Here is a 13,311-nt window from a genome sequence, read left to right on the forward strand (position 1 = left end):
TTTTGCGGTGTGTTTGTTGAGACCGATGAATTGTGGGTTTATGATCTAGCTTATCTATGGAAAATATTTGATTCTTCTCTGAATTCTTTTATGTATGATTAAGTTATCTTTGCAAGTCTCTTCGAATTATCCATTTGGTTTGGCCAACTAGATTGGTAGTTCTTGCAATGGGAGAAATTCTTAACTTTGGGTTTAATCTTGCGGTGACCTTACCCAGTGACAGAAAGGGTTGCAAGGCACGTATTGTATTGTTGCCATCGAGGATAACAAGATGGGGTATTTATCATATTGCATGAATTTATTCCTCTACATCATGTCATCTTGCTTAAGGCGTTACTCTGTTTTTAACTTAATACTCTAGATGCATGCTGGATAGCGGTCGATGAGTGGAGTAATAGTAGTAGATGCAGAATCGTTTCGGTCTACTTGTCACGGATGTGATGCCTATATACATGATCATTGCCTGGATAACTGTAACACCCCGAGAATCATGCTACAGTAATCTCCCCCCTAAGGGTGGCCATGTCATCATGATTACTATGCAGCTTGCCACTTGTCCAAAAATCAAAGCCTTTTACAATTTTAAAATAAGTCGAATAAATTATTCTCTTTGAGCAATAGGAATAAAATGTCCACCTTATCCTATAAATTTCCCTGATCACTCTCATGTTGAAACCAACCTCTTCTTGATTCCCAAAATACCCACGGGAATTAATTCAGTGCTCCAGCAGCATTGAAATTGGATTTTTCAATTTCTAAAATTGATTAGGCAACTCCTTTGACCCCAAACTTTTTGTTCCATCTCAAGGTATTGTGTTAGTTTTATGTGCCAAGTTTTGTTCAAAACAAAACTCCTTTGGTACTAAAAGAAAAATGCAAAACAGAACAAATAAAAGAAAAAAGAAAAGGGAAAAGTCAGAGGTCAGAGAGAGAGAGAGGGAGAGAAAGCCCCCCCTGTCCCCTTTGGGCCTCGGCCCACATCCACCAGCCGGCCCAGCCCCCCGCACGGGACAGCCCCGCCTTCCTGTTCCTCGGTTGCGCACCGCTACAGGCACGGTTGCCACCGGACTCCCTCGTCGGTGACGCCCCCGTGCGGATAAGGTAGCCTCGCGCCCCCTCGAGCTCCCCCTCGATCTCATCCACTCACCTACTCGTCCCCACGCCGTCTCCTCTCGGCCCTCCCCCAGATCCACCTCTCCCCTTTCCCTCAGCTTCGCTGTGGAGAGGAGACCGACGCGGTCGCCGCCGTGCCTCGCCCGTCCTCGCGGCCACCGAGCCCCGTTCGCCTCGCCACCGTGCCTATCAGCTCTGCCGCCGTCAACTACCTCGTCCCCGTCCACGAGCGCAAGTCGGGGGCATTGCAGGCAGCGGATCGAGCCGCCCTCCTTTCGGCACTGCTCCGGCGATCCCCTTTGACTCCGGCGACACCTTCTGCTGCTACTAACCTTCCAGGGGCTTTACGTAGCCACCCGGTGAGCCTCGCCTCTCTTCCCTCCGTCTTCCTACCGTTGCCGCGCCCATAGGTGCCGTTCGCCACATGTCTGAGCTCGCCTCCGCCGAGCTCATCACCGGCCACGTTTCGGTGACCGAACGCCCGCGCAAGCGTGTCCATCATGTTCGCCCACACACATGGACGCCGTACGTGCTCAGCACCGCTCGTTTTGCTCGCCATTGCGCCATTAACGAGCTCGCCATGCCTCGGGTCTCCGCCGTCCATGTCACCAGCGGCGACTCCGGCCATCCTAGCTCGCGTGACCACCCGCGTTGAACGCGGCATTCTGCGCTCGTTCGAACACAAGTCACGGCGCGCGATTTGGCGCTCTGTAGCGTAAATCCGAGCCTCTCCGGCGAACTCGCCGCCGCGGAGAGCTCGCCGCCGCGGAGAGCTCGCCGCCGCAGCTCCGGCGCCGGCCGCCGACGTGGCCGACCTGGGGCCACCCCCAGGGTTGCTGCCAGCGGGCCCCATGGCCCCCAGTTGACCGGGTTGACCCAGTCAACTGCTGACTGGGCAGCCCAGTACCACTGACGTATAGGCCCCACCACATATTGAAACTAATTAAAATGGTTTTATAATTAAAAGTAATTAGTTTAGCTAATTAGTCACTGACATGTGGGGCCCAACTGCTAATTAACACCCTGTTATTTTAAAATAACCCACTGTTAGCCCTTTGTCTATGACATGCAGGACCCGCTGATCAGTTTGACCTGGTCAGCGAGTCTGTTGACTGCTGACGTCATCAGCACGTCATGCTGACGTCATTTTATCTTTTCTGTTAATTTAAATAAATCTACAAAATGGTTTAATCTTTGAAAATTCATAGAAAACAAACCGTAACTCGGATGAAAATGTTTTCTACATGAAAGTTGCTCAGAAAAATCCAACGAATCCGAATGCGCGGTCCGTTTACATGTCAAATGCCTCTAACTATCTGAACATGGAACTTTCCCCCTCCGGTCATTTGACTGACACAGGTCCGGAACCGGGAATACATTCTCGGTTGACTTCCCCCTTCGCCGGTATCATGTAGCCCCATGGTAGAACACGTCTAGCTCTGCCTATGGTCCTGTTATGCACTTGCTTGCTATGTATTTACTGTTTCTCCCCCTCTTCTCTTCGGTAGACCCCGAGACCGATGCCGCCCCTGTGAACGACTACGTCGACGACGACCCCTCCTTGCCAGAGCAACCAGGCAAGCCCCCCCTTTGATCACCAGATACCGCCTATTCTTCTCTATACTGCTTGCATTAGAGTAGTGTAGCATGTTACTGTTCAGTTACTCCTATTCTGTTGCATAGCCTGTCATTGTTGCTACAGTCATTGATACCTTACCCGCAATCCTAAATGCTTAGTATAGGATGCTAGTTTATCATCATTGGCCCTACATTCTTGTCAGTCTGCCTCGCTATACTATTGGGTCGTGATCACTCGGGAGGTGATCACGGGTATATACTATACATACATACATACATACTATACAGATGGTGACTAAAGTCGGGTCAGCTCGATGAGTACCCGCAAGTGATTCTGATGAGGGGGCTGAAAGGACAGGTGGCTCCATCACGGTAGAGGTGGGCCTGGGTTCCCGACGGCCCCCGACTGTTACTTTGTGGCGGAGCGACAGGGCAGGTTGAGACCACCTTGGAGACAGGTGGGCCTGGCCCTGTTCGGCGTTCGCGGATACTTAACACGCTTAACGAGATCTTGGTATTTGATCTGAGTCTGGCTACTGGCCTATACGCACTAACCAACTACGCGGGAACAGTTATGGGCACTCGACGTCGTGGTATCAGCCGAAGCCTTCTTGACGTCAGCGACGGAGCGGCGCGCGCCGGATTGGACTGGAACGCCTACTCTTGTATAAGGGAGGCTAGGTCTGCTTCCGGCCACCCTCGCAACATGCAGGTGTGCAATGGGCGATGGGCCCAGACCCCTGCGCGCATAGGATTTAGACCAGCGTGCTGACCTATCTGTTGTGCCTAGGTGGGACTGCGACGTGTTGATCTTCCGAGGCCGGGCATGACCCAGGAAAGTGTGTCCGGCCAAATGGGATCGAGCGTGTTGGGTTATGTGGTGCACCCCTGCAGGGAAGTTAATCTATTCGAATAGCCGTGATCTTCGGTAACAGGACGACTTGGAGTTGTACCTTGACCTTATGAAAACTAGAACCGGATACTTAATAAAACACACCCTTCCAAGTTCCACAGACAACCCGGTGATCGCTTTTCCACAGGGCGATGAGGGGAGGATCGCCGGGTAGGATTATGCTATGCTATGCTACTTGGAGATGCTACTTGGAGGACTTCAGTCTACTCTCTTCTACATGCTGCAAGACGGAGGCTGCCATAAGCGTAGTCTTCAACAGGATTAGCTATCCCCCTCTTATTCTGGCATTCTGCAGTTCAGTCCACCGATATGGCCCTTTACACATATACCCATGCATATGTAGTGTAGCTCCTTGCTTGCGAGTACTTTGGATGAGTACTCACAGTTGCTTTTCTCCCTCTTTTCCCCTTTCCCTTCTACCTGGTTGTTGCAACCAGATGCTGGAGCCCAGGAGCCATACACCATCGTCGACGACGACTCCTACTACACTGGAGGTGCCTACTACTACATGTAGGCCGATGACGATGACCAGGAGTAGTTTAGGAGGATCCCAGGCAGGAGGCCCGCGCCTCTTTCGATCTGTATCCCAGTTTGTGCTAGCCATCTTATGGCAACTTGTTTAATTTATGTCTGTACTCAGATATTGTTGCTTCCACTGACTCGTCTATGATCGAGCACTTGTATTCGAGCCCTCGAGGCCCCTGGCTTGTATTATGATGCTTGTATGACTTATTTTATTTGTAGAGTTGTGTTGTGATATCTTCCCGTGAGTCCCTGATCTTGATCGTACATGTTTGCGTGTATGATTAGTGTACGATTGAATCGGGGGCGTCACAAGTTGGTATCAGAGCCGACTGCCTGTAGGAATCCTCCTTCCACACTCCTTGTCCGAAGTTGAGTCTAGTCATTGCAAAACTTTTACTAACATGGCTATGTGCCTTACGGGCCCACGTCGCCATTGGGTGGTATTAGGATCTTTTACTCCTCGATCTATACTCTGGGACTCTGATCTCTCTGCTATTCGGGTTAAATGATTTTACTAAATCTGACTTTAGGTTCTCGTAACAGCCTTCTCCTGAAGAGCCCCTTGTTATAGATGATCGTCTGCTGCACCAGAAGGATCCGAAGACACTCACGGATGTTCTCTCGAAACTTTATGGTCACTTGTGCAATGCCCTTCCATCGGTAAACCCCTATGGATAAGCACGTATACTCGCCATTCATGCAATGTTTCCCAGTTGATCTTGTTATTACAAGATACCTCGAAATTCTCTCTGTTGTTCTGAGAATCCTTTGAGCTTACTGCCTTGCTGTTCTTTGTCACCTGAATACCCCTACGGATAATTCTCGCACTTATCAAGTATCCGCTCATTCCCCGTTGTTCATGTGTTTCGCCAAACACTTCAAAATATCATTCGATCTTTCGAAAATCCTGAGCGGCCTGTTGCTCTTGAAATTCTTGCTTGCTTGTATTATGGATAATTCCATAAGTTCTGTAATCTTATTGGCATCCCTTGTCTCTATCATTTTAAGTACGTTGATTCAATATGTTGAGGATGCTCGCATTCCTTAGTCGAATCTTAGGATTTATCCTTCTGGCTCAGGCGTCATTGGGATATGAGCTGGTTCTTGACCAATCAATGCCTTGATCGTTTGTGCTTCCAAGTCTATTTCATTTTCGATCAGAACGATTGCTTCTGATCCCTTGATTTGGAAATCATAAAATTTCTTTGCATTAAGCTTTGAGTTAGTCAGTTGTTTCTATAATCTGATGCACTTGCATTCCTGCTTCCTTTGATAGAATACCGATACTCACATCAGCTTCGCTGTAGACCACTAGACCTCTTGTTGGATTATTATTCGGCAGTGTCCCCCATATTCAATAACTCTGTGAGTCTTTTCTCGGATACATAATGCCTTTGGCAAATTGCATCCTCTTCTTTGGCAAACATGCTATGCTTTCGAGCTTGTGTTATGTACCCCTGAAGTTGTGGTATATGTTCTAAGAAGCCCTGATGGATTGAACTTATGCCTTCCTTAATCTGTGTGAACTCGAAAGTTTTCACGGGTCATACTCCTCTGATAATTCACCAGGTAGGTTTTGACACTGAAATCATTTTTATCTAGAGAAGTGAATGAAAGGTTATGCATTGAAGAAGTGGGAGTCGACCTTAAACTTTGTGTTCATGCCCATGGACATGATGTAGATCGTATCATTAAAGCTTCTCTTAAATTAATTATTCCCTTGGTATAAGTTCTTATATCTGGGTTTTGGCCTTTTGCAATCGTGGTTTCGACCATGATCTCCTTGAAATACCATTTCTCGTGCAAGTTTAAGCACTTATCTTCTTTAGAGCAATACCCCATTCGAAGCTCTACTTTGGACTGTCGTCGAGTATTACCCCCTGGTATCTCGAGATTATCTTGGAACTGCATAACTCCTTATGAGTTCTTCATCAAGTACTACATTCTCATTGATTCCAATTTTTCACGGGCTCTGAGTTATTAAACACTCCAAGACACCGATAATTGTACCGAGTCCGCACTACGGTTCAACAACTCTTCACTAATCTTCTTTAAGTACGAGTTTGTACCCGATCATGTCATTCCTAGCCAGCTCTGCTATATCTATTTGTGTTGATTTTAACTGTGCTACCTGGTCCGTCTTCCCGTAGCAAAATTTGCGACGATAGCTAAGCTTACGTCGATTTTCCTCGTCATACCCTTTCACCTTAACAACAAGCTTGAGTTCGAGTTTGTGTCGTAACTGTGGTACCAATAACCTCTTGCTTCGTCATTCCTTTGACTTGATGTCATCGCTGATTGATTACATCTTCATGAAATCTCTCGACAAATGTGTCGTGATCATCATCAACCTTATGAGCTCCTCTAGGATATCAATTGAATTCATGATGAGAAATAACATCCTTGCCCTCGATGAATTTTATTATCATCGACTACTTTATTGCCTTCCCACCAACACAACTTGTTCGTGTTGGGTGTTGTACCTTGAGCTCCCTGCCATCCAGCAATTGTTCTTCTTTACTCGGAACATTACCATCTCTTATGTCATCAATGTTGTGAGAATTACACCACCTCTTAAGAATTTGTGATACAGTGATGCTTCCCACCATCACCATTCTTTCTTGGTCGTCGTGTTGATTCCAACCGGTGTACCAACAAGTGAAAGGTGCTGTTTGAATTCTGCCCTTCTAGCAATCCTATTGATTTGAAGTTAATGGTCGGCCGTTCATTCTTGGACTATTGATTATTGAATCACCATTCTGACATTGGTCGTGCAACCCAACCCATATTTCGGGCGCACCTTTCAACCAATGTTTAATTGTGTATGTTTTCCTCGAGCATACCTCATTATATCATTTGATCTGAAAAATGTTATCTCGTTCACCTAATTGTGGAAATCCATCTTTTGGAAATCCCAATGAATTGTCGCTGAGTTCATCCTGCCACCACCTCACCCTCTCCTTGGTTTAATGATGAACTCATGATTCAGAACTTTCTTCCATAGTTTATTTCCCGAGAATCTTGCAACTCCATCACGTCAAATTGAGTTGCACCCTTCCTTCTCAGGCATCACGAGTCTAAGGTATCCTGACACCAATCAGATCCAAATCTCGGGTCTGATATGATGGTTGGAACATAATTCCAAGAGTTATAACTTTGGTCTTAGTATGACCCGGTAAGGTGGTGTCATTCGTAGCCCACCTGGTAGGAGGCCCTATTGTTATTGTTTCCTTTTTAACAAGGTCAACCATTTTTCCATGGGGAAATTGAATGCCTTGTTTAATAGGTTTATCATGATGGATCCTTTGTGTATCCAAAGTCCGACCTTTGCTTGAAGACCATGTCAATGCTATCTCGAAGCATGTCTGTGATACTCCAATTTTCAACAAGAACATTTAAAGCCCAATGCTAAATGTTTCTTTATCAATTATCCAAACACCGTTGTATGGGTAATGTCATGAAATTTCTCTCCCCTTACCTAAAGGGTTTTCTACATTATTTCCTATCATGGATATCATACTCTGCTTGTCCTTGGGAAGGATATACCCCCTGAAATATGTGTTTAAACACATTTTCCTTTCCATTGTTTTGCTTAAACCTTCTTGTGATCTATACAAGTAGTAATATTTTCCTGCTTATGTAAACACCTCGGTGTACCATCTTGTCTGGTGTAACCCTGTTACTATTGTTGCTGACGTTCCGGTAGCCACCGATGGACGAGAACTTTGCCTATTGGCCCGCCTCGTTCAACGAGCAGGAAACGGTTCTCTTCGTCCCTCACCCTTGGTACCGATGTTGTTGCCGACATAATTGACAGGTTATCCTCTGACATGCCTTGCTTACATGATCACGCAAGATGTCACCACTCCTACTTTTAACCCACATGGTGGGCCCATAACCCACAGGTCCACTGGATCGAAACCTGACTCTCCTGTACACCCTTGTTTCTAAGGTTAATTCTCACACTTGGCTTCATATGAAAAATCCCGAGCCGCCTTCCGAGAGGCAATCTATTCTGGTATCGGATACAGTACTTATTACGATTTCTCTGAACCCCTTTCACCCCTTGTTTCAGGCAAAAAACGATTGCCTACCCGGTTGGAGCTTCTTATTGCACCTCACTTTGCTCTCGATGACTTTCCTGAATTTCAACTCGAGAGATGCCTTTCTGCCATGTTCACTGAGATAGTCCCCATGTACCTATCTTGTGTTGAGCTCCATCCTTCCCGAGTCTTTCCCCCTTAGTCCACCTCTTAAATCTCGGGACGAGATTTCTTGTAGTGGAGGAGATTTGTAACACCCCGAGAATCATGCTACAGTAATCTCCCCCCCTAATGGTGGCCATGTCATCATGATTACTATGCAGCTTGCCACTTGTCCAAAAATCAAAGCCTTTTACAATTTTAAAATAAGTCGAATAAATTATTCTCTTTGAGCAATAGGAATAAAATGTCCACCTTATCCTATAAATTTCCCTGATCACTCTCATGTTGAAACCAACCTCTTCTGGATTCCCAAAATACCCACGGGAATTAATTCAGTGCTCCAGCAGCATTGAAATTGGATTTTTCAATTTCTAAAATTGATTAGGCAACTCCTTTGACCCCAAACTTTTTGTTCCATCTCAAGGTATTGTGTTAGTTTTATGTGCCAAGTTTTGTTCAAAACAAAACTCCTTTGGTACTAAAAGAAAAATGCAAAACAGAACAAATAAAAGAAAAAAGAAAAGGGAAAAGTCAGAGGTCAGAGAGAGAGAGAGAGAGAGAGAGAGAAAGCCCCCCTGTCCCCTTTGGGCCTCGGCCCACATCCACCAGCCGGCCCAGCCCCCCGCACCGGACACCCCCGCCTCCCTGTTCCTCGGTTGCGCACCGCTACAGGCACGGTTGCCACCGGACTCCCTCGCCGGTGACGCCCCCGCGCGGATAAGGTAGCCTCGCGCCCCCTCGAGCTCCCCCTCGATCTCATCCACTCACCTACTCGTCCCCACGCCGTCTCCTCTCGGGCCTCCCCCAGATCCACCTCTCCCCTTTCCCTCAGCTTCACTGTGGAGAGGAGACCGACGCGGTCGCCGCCGTGCCTCACCCGTCCTCGCGGCCACCGACCCCCGTACGCCTCGCCACCGTGCCTATCAGCTCTGCCGCTGTCAACTACCTCGTCCCCGTCCACGAGCGCAAGTCGGGGGCATCGCAGGCAGCGGATCGAGCCGCCCTCCTTTCGGCACTGCTCCGGCGATCCCCTTCGACTCTGGCGACACCTTCTGCTGCTACTAACCTACCAGGGGCTTTACGTAGCCGCACGGTGAGCCTCGCCTCTCTTCCCTCCGTCTTCCTACCGTTGCCGCGCCCGTAGGTGCCGTTCCCCACATGTCCGAGCTCTCCTCCGCCAAGCTCATCGCCGGCAACGTTCTGATGACCGAACGCCCGTGCAAGCGTGTCCATCATGTTCGCCCACACACGTGGACGCCGTACGTGCTCAGCATCGCTCGTTTTGCTCGCCATTACGCCGTTAGCGAGCTCGCCGTGCCTCGGGTCTCCACCGTCCATGTCGTCGACGGCGACTCCGGCCATCCTAGCTCGCGTGACCACCCGCGTTGAATGCGGCGTTCTGCGCTCGTTCGAACACAAGTCACGGCGCGCGATTTGGCGCTCTGTAGCGTAAATCCGAGCCTCTCCGGCGAACTCGCCGCTGCAGCTCCGGCGCCGGCCGCCGACGTGGCCGACCTGGGGCCACCCCCAGGGTCGCTGCCAGCGGGCCCCATGGCCCCACCAGTTGACCGGGTTGACCCAGTCAACTGCTGACTGGGCAGCCCAGTACCACTAACGTATAGGCCCCACCACATATTTAAACTAATTAAAATGGTTTTATAATTAAAAATAATCAGTTTAGCTAATTAGTCACTGACATGTGGGGCCCAACTGCTAATTAACACCCTGTTATTTTAAAATAACCCACTGTTAGCCCTTTGTCTATGACATGCGGGACCCGCTGATCAGTTTGACCTGGTCAGCGAGTCTGTTGACTGCTGACGTCATCAGCACGTCATGCTGACATCATTTTATCTTTTCTGTTAATTTAAATAAATCTAGAAAATAGTTTAATCTTTGAAAATTCATAGAAAACAAACCGTAACTCGGATGAAAATGTTTTCTACATGAAAGTTGCTCAGAAAAATCCAATGAATCTGAATGCGCGGTCCGTTTACATGTCAAATGCCTCTAACTATCTGAACATGGAACTTTCCCCCTTCAGTCATTTGACTGACACAGGTCCGGAACCGGGAATACATTCCCGGTTGACTTCCCCCTTCGCCGGTATCGTGTAGCCCCGCGGTAGAACACGTCTAGCTCTGCCTATGGTCCTGTTATGCACTTGCTTGCTATGTATTTACTGTTTCTCCCCCCCCCCTCTTCTCTTCGGTAGACCCCGAGACCGATGCCGCCCCTGTGAACGACTACGTCGACAACGACCCCTCCTTGCCAGAGAAACCAGGCAAGCCCCCCCTTTGATCACCAGATATCGCCTATTCTTCTCTATACTGCTTGCATTAGAGTAGTGTAGCATGTTACTGTTTGGTTACTCCTATTCTGTTGCATAGCCTGTCATTGTTGCTACAGTCATTGATGCCTTACCCGCAATCCTAAATGCTTAGTATAGGATGCTAGTTTATCATCATTGTCCCTACATTCTTGTCAGTCTGCCTCGCTATACTATTGGGCCGTGATCACTCGGGAGGTGATCACGGGTATATACTACACATACATACATACATACTTTACAGATGGTGACTAAAGTCGGGTCAGCTCGATGAGTACCCGCAAGTGATTCTGATGAGGGGGCTGAAAGGACAGGTGGCTCCATCCCGGTAGAGGTGGGTCTGGGTTCCCGACGGCCCCCGACTGTTACTTTGTGGCGGAGCGACAGGGCAGGTTGAGACCACCTTGGAGACAGGTGGGCCTGGCCCTGTTCGGCATTCGCGGATACTTAACACGCTTAACGAGATCTTGGTATTTGATCTGAGTCTGGCTACTGGCCTATACGCACTAACCAACTACGCGGGAACAGTTATGGGCACTCGACCTCGTGGTATCAGCCGAAGCCTTCTTGACGTCAGCGACGGAGCGGCGCGCGCCGGATTGGACTGGAACGCCTACTCTTGTATAAGGGAGGCTAGGTCTGCTTCCGGCCGCCCTCGCAACATGCAGGTGTGCAATGGGCGATGGGCCCAGACCCCTGCGCGCATAGGATTTAGACCGGCGTGCTGACCTATCTGTTGTGCCTAGGTGGGACTGCGACGTGTTGATCTTCCGAGGCCGGGCATGACCCAGGAAAGTGTGTCCGACCAAATGGGATCGAGCGTGTTGGGTTAGGTGGTGCACCCCTGCAGGGAAGTTAATCTATTCGAATAGCCGTGATCTTCGGTACCAGGACGACTTGGAGTTGTACCTTGACCTTATGACAACTAGAACCGGATACTTAATAAAACACACCCTTCCAAGTTCCACAGACAACCCGGTGATCGCTTTTCCACAGGGCGACGAGGGGAGGATCGCCGGGTAGGATTATGCTATGCTATGCTACTTGGAGATGCTACTTGGAGGACTTCAGTCTACTCTCTTCTACATGCTGCAAGACGGAGGCTGCCAGAAGCGTAGTCTTCGACAGGATTAGCTATCCCCCTCTTATTCTGGCATTCTGCAGTTCACTCCACCGATATGGCCCTTTACACATATACCCATGCATATGTAGTGTAGCTCCTTGCTTGCGAGTACTTTGGATGAGTACTCACGGTTGCTTTTCTCCCTCTTTTCCCCTTTCCCTTCTACCTGGTTGTTGCAACCAGATGCTGGATCCCAGGATCCATACGCCACCGTCGACGACGACTCCTACTACACTGGAGGTGCCTACTACTACGTGCAGGCCGATGACGATGGCCAGGAGTAGTTTAGGAGGATCCCAGGCAGGAGGCCTGCGCCTCTTTCGATCTGTATCCCAGTTTGTGCTAGCCATCTTATGGCAACTTGTTTAATTTATGTCTGTACTCAGATATTGTTGCTTCCACTGACTCGTCTATGATCGAGCACTTGTATTCGAGCCCTCGAGGCCCCTGTCTTGTATTATGATGCTTGTATGACTTATTTTATTTGTAGAGTTGTGTTGTGATATCTTCCCGTGAGTCCCTGATCTTGATCGTACACGTTTGCGTGTATGATTAGTGTTCGATTGAATCGGGGGTGTCACAATAACCTCATAACTATGCTCAATTCTGTCAATTGCTCAACAGTAATTTGTTCACCCACCGTAGAATACTTATGCTCTTGAGAGAAGCCACTAGTGAAACCTATGGCCCACGGGTCTATTCTCATCATATCAATCTCCATCACTTTATTTACTTGCTTTGCTTTCACTTTTTACTTTGCATCTTTATACCAAAAATACCAAAAATATTATCTCTATCAGATCTCACCCTCGTAAGTGACCGTGAAGGGATTGACAACCCTAAGCGTTGGTTGCGAGTAGCTATCGTTTTGTGCAGGTACGAGGGACTTGCGCGTGGTCTCCTACTGGATTGATACCTTGGTTCTCAAAAACTGAGGGAAATACTTACGCTACTGTGTTGCATCATCCTCTCCTCTTCGGGGAAATCCAACGCAAGCTCGAGACGTAGCAAGAAGAATTTGGCACCGTTGCCGGGAAGGCTCACGCAAGCAAGTCAACCATACCAAGTACCATCACAATCCCTATCTCTCGCATTACATTATTTGTCATTTGCCTCTCGTTTTCCTCTCCCTCACTTCACCCTCGCCGTTTTATTCGCCCTCTCTTTTTCGTTCGCCTTCTTCCCGTATGTATCTTTGTTTGTGTTTCCTTGTGCCTTCTATATGCTTGCATCTTTCCTTGCTCAAAATCTATTGATATGGATCCACATAAAGTGTTCTACTTGGATCATCTTCGTCTTATGATCTTGACAATTTATTTAAGCCCCATGGTGAATATGAGATTGATAATAGTGTTTGCAATATTATTGAAAGTGGGTTTGGAAGAGTGTCAACTTTAGATCCCACAAATTTGGAGAATTTTCAATCTTATGGTATTTTTGATAAAAGTGGGTTGGAGAGGTCATGACTTTAGTTAATGTTAATCCCACTATCTTGGAAGAGTGTCAACTTTGCATGCATGTGGAT

This window comes from Triticum dicoccoides, chromosome 3B, assembly GCF_002162155.2.
Source record: "Triticum dicoccoides isolate Atlit2015 ecotype Zavitan chromosome 3B, WEW_v2.0, whole genome shotgun sequence".
NCBI classification, from domain to species: domain Eukaryota; kingdom Viridiplantae; phylum Streptophyta; class Magnoliopsida; order Poales; family Poaceae; genus Triticum; species Triticum dicoccoides.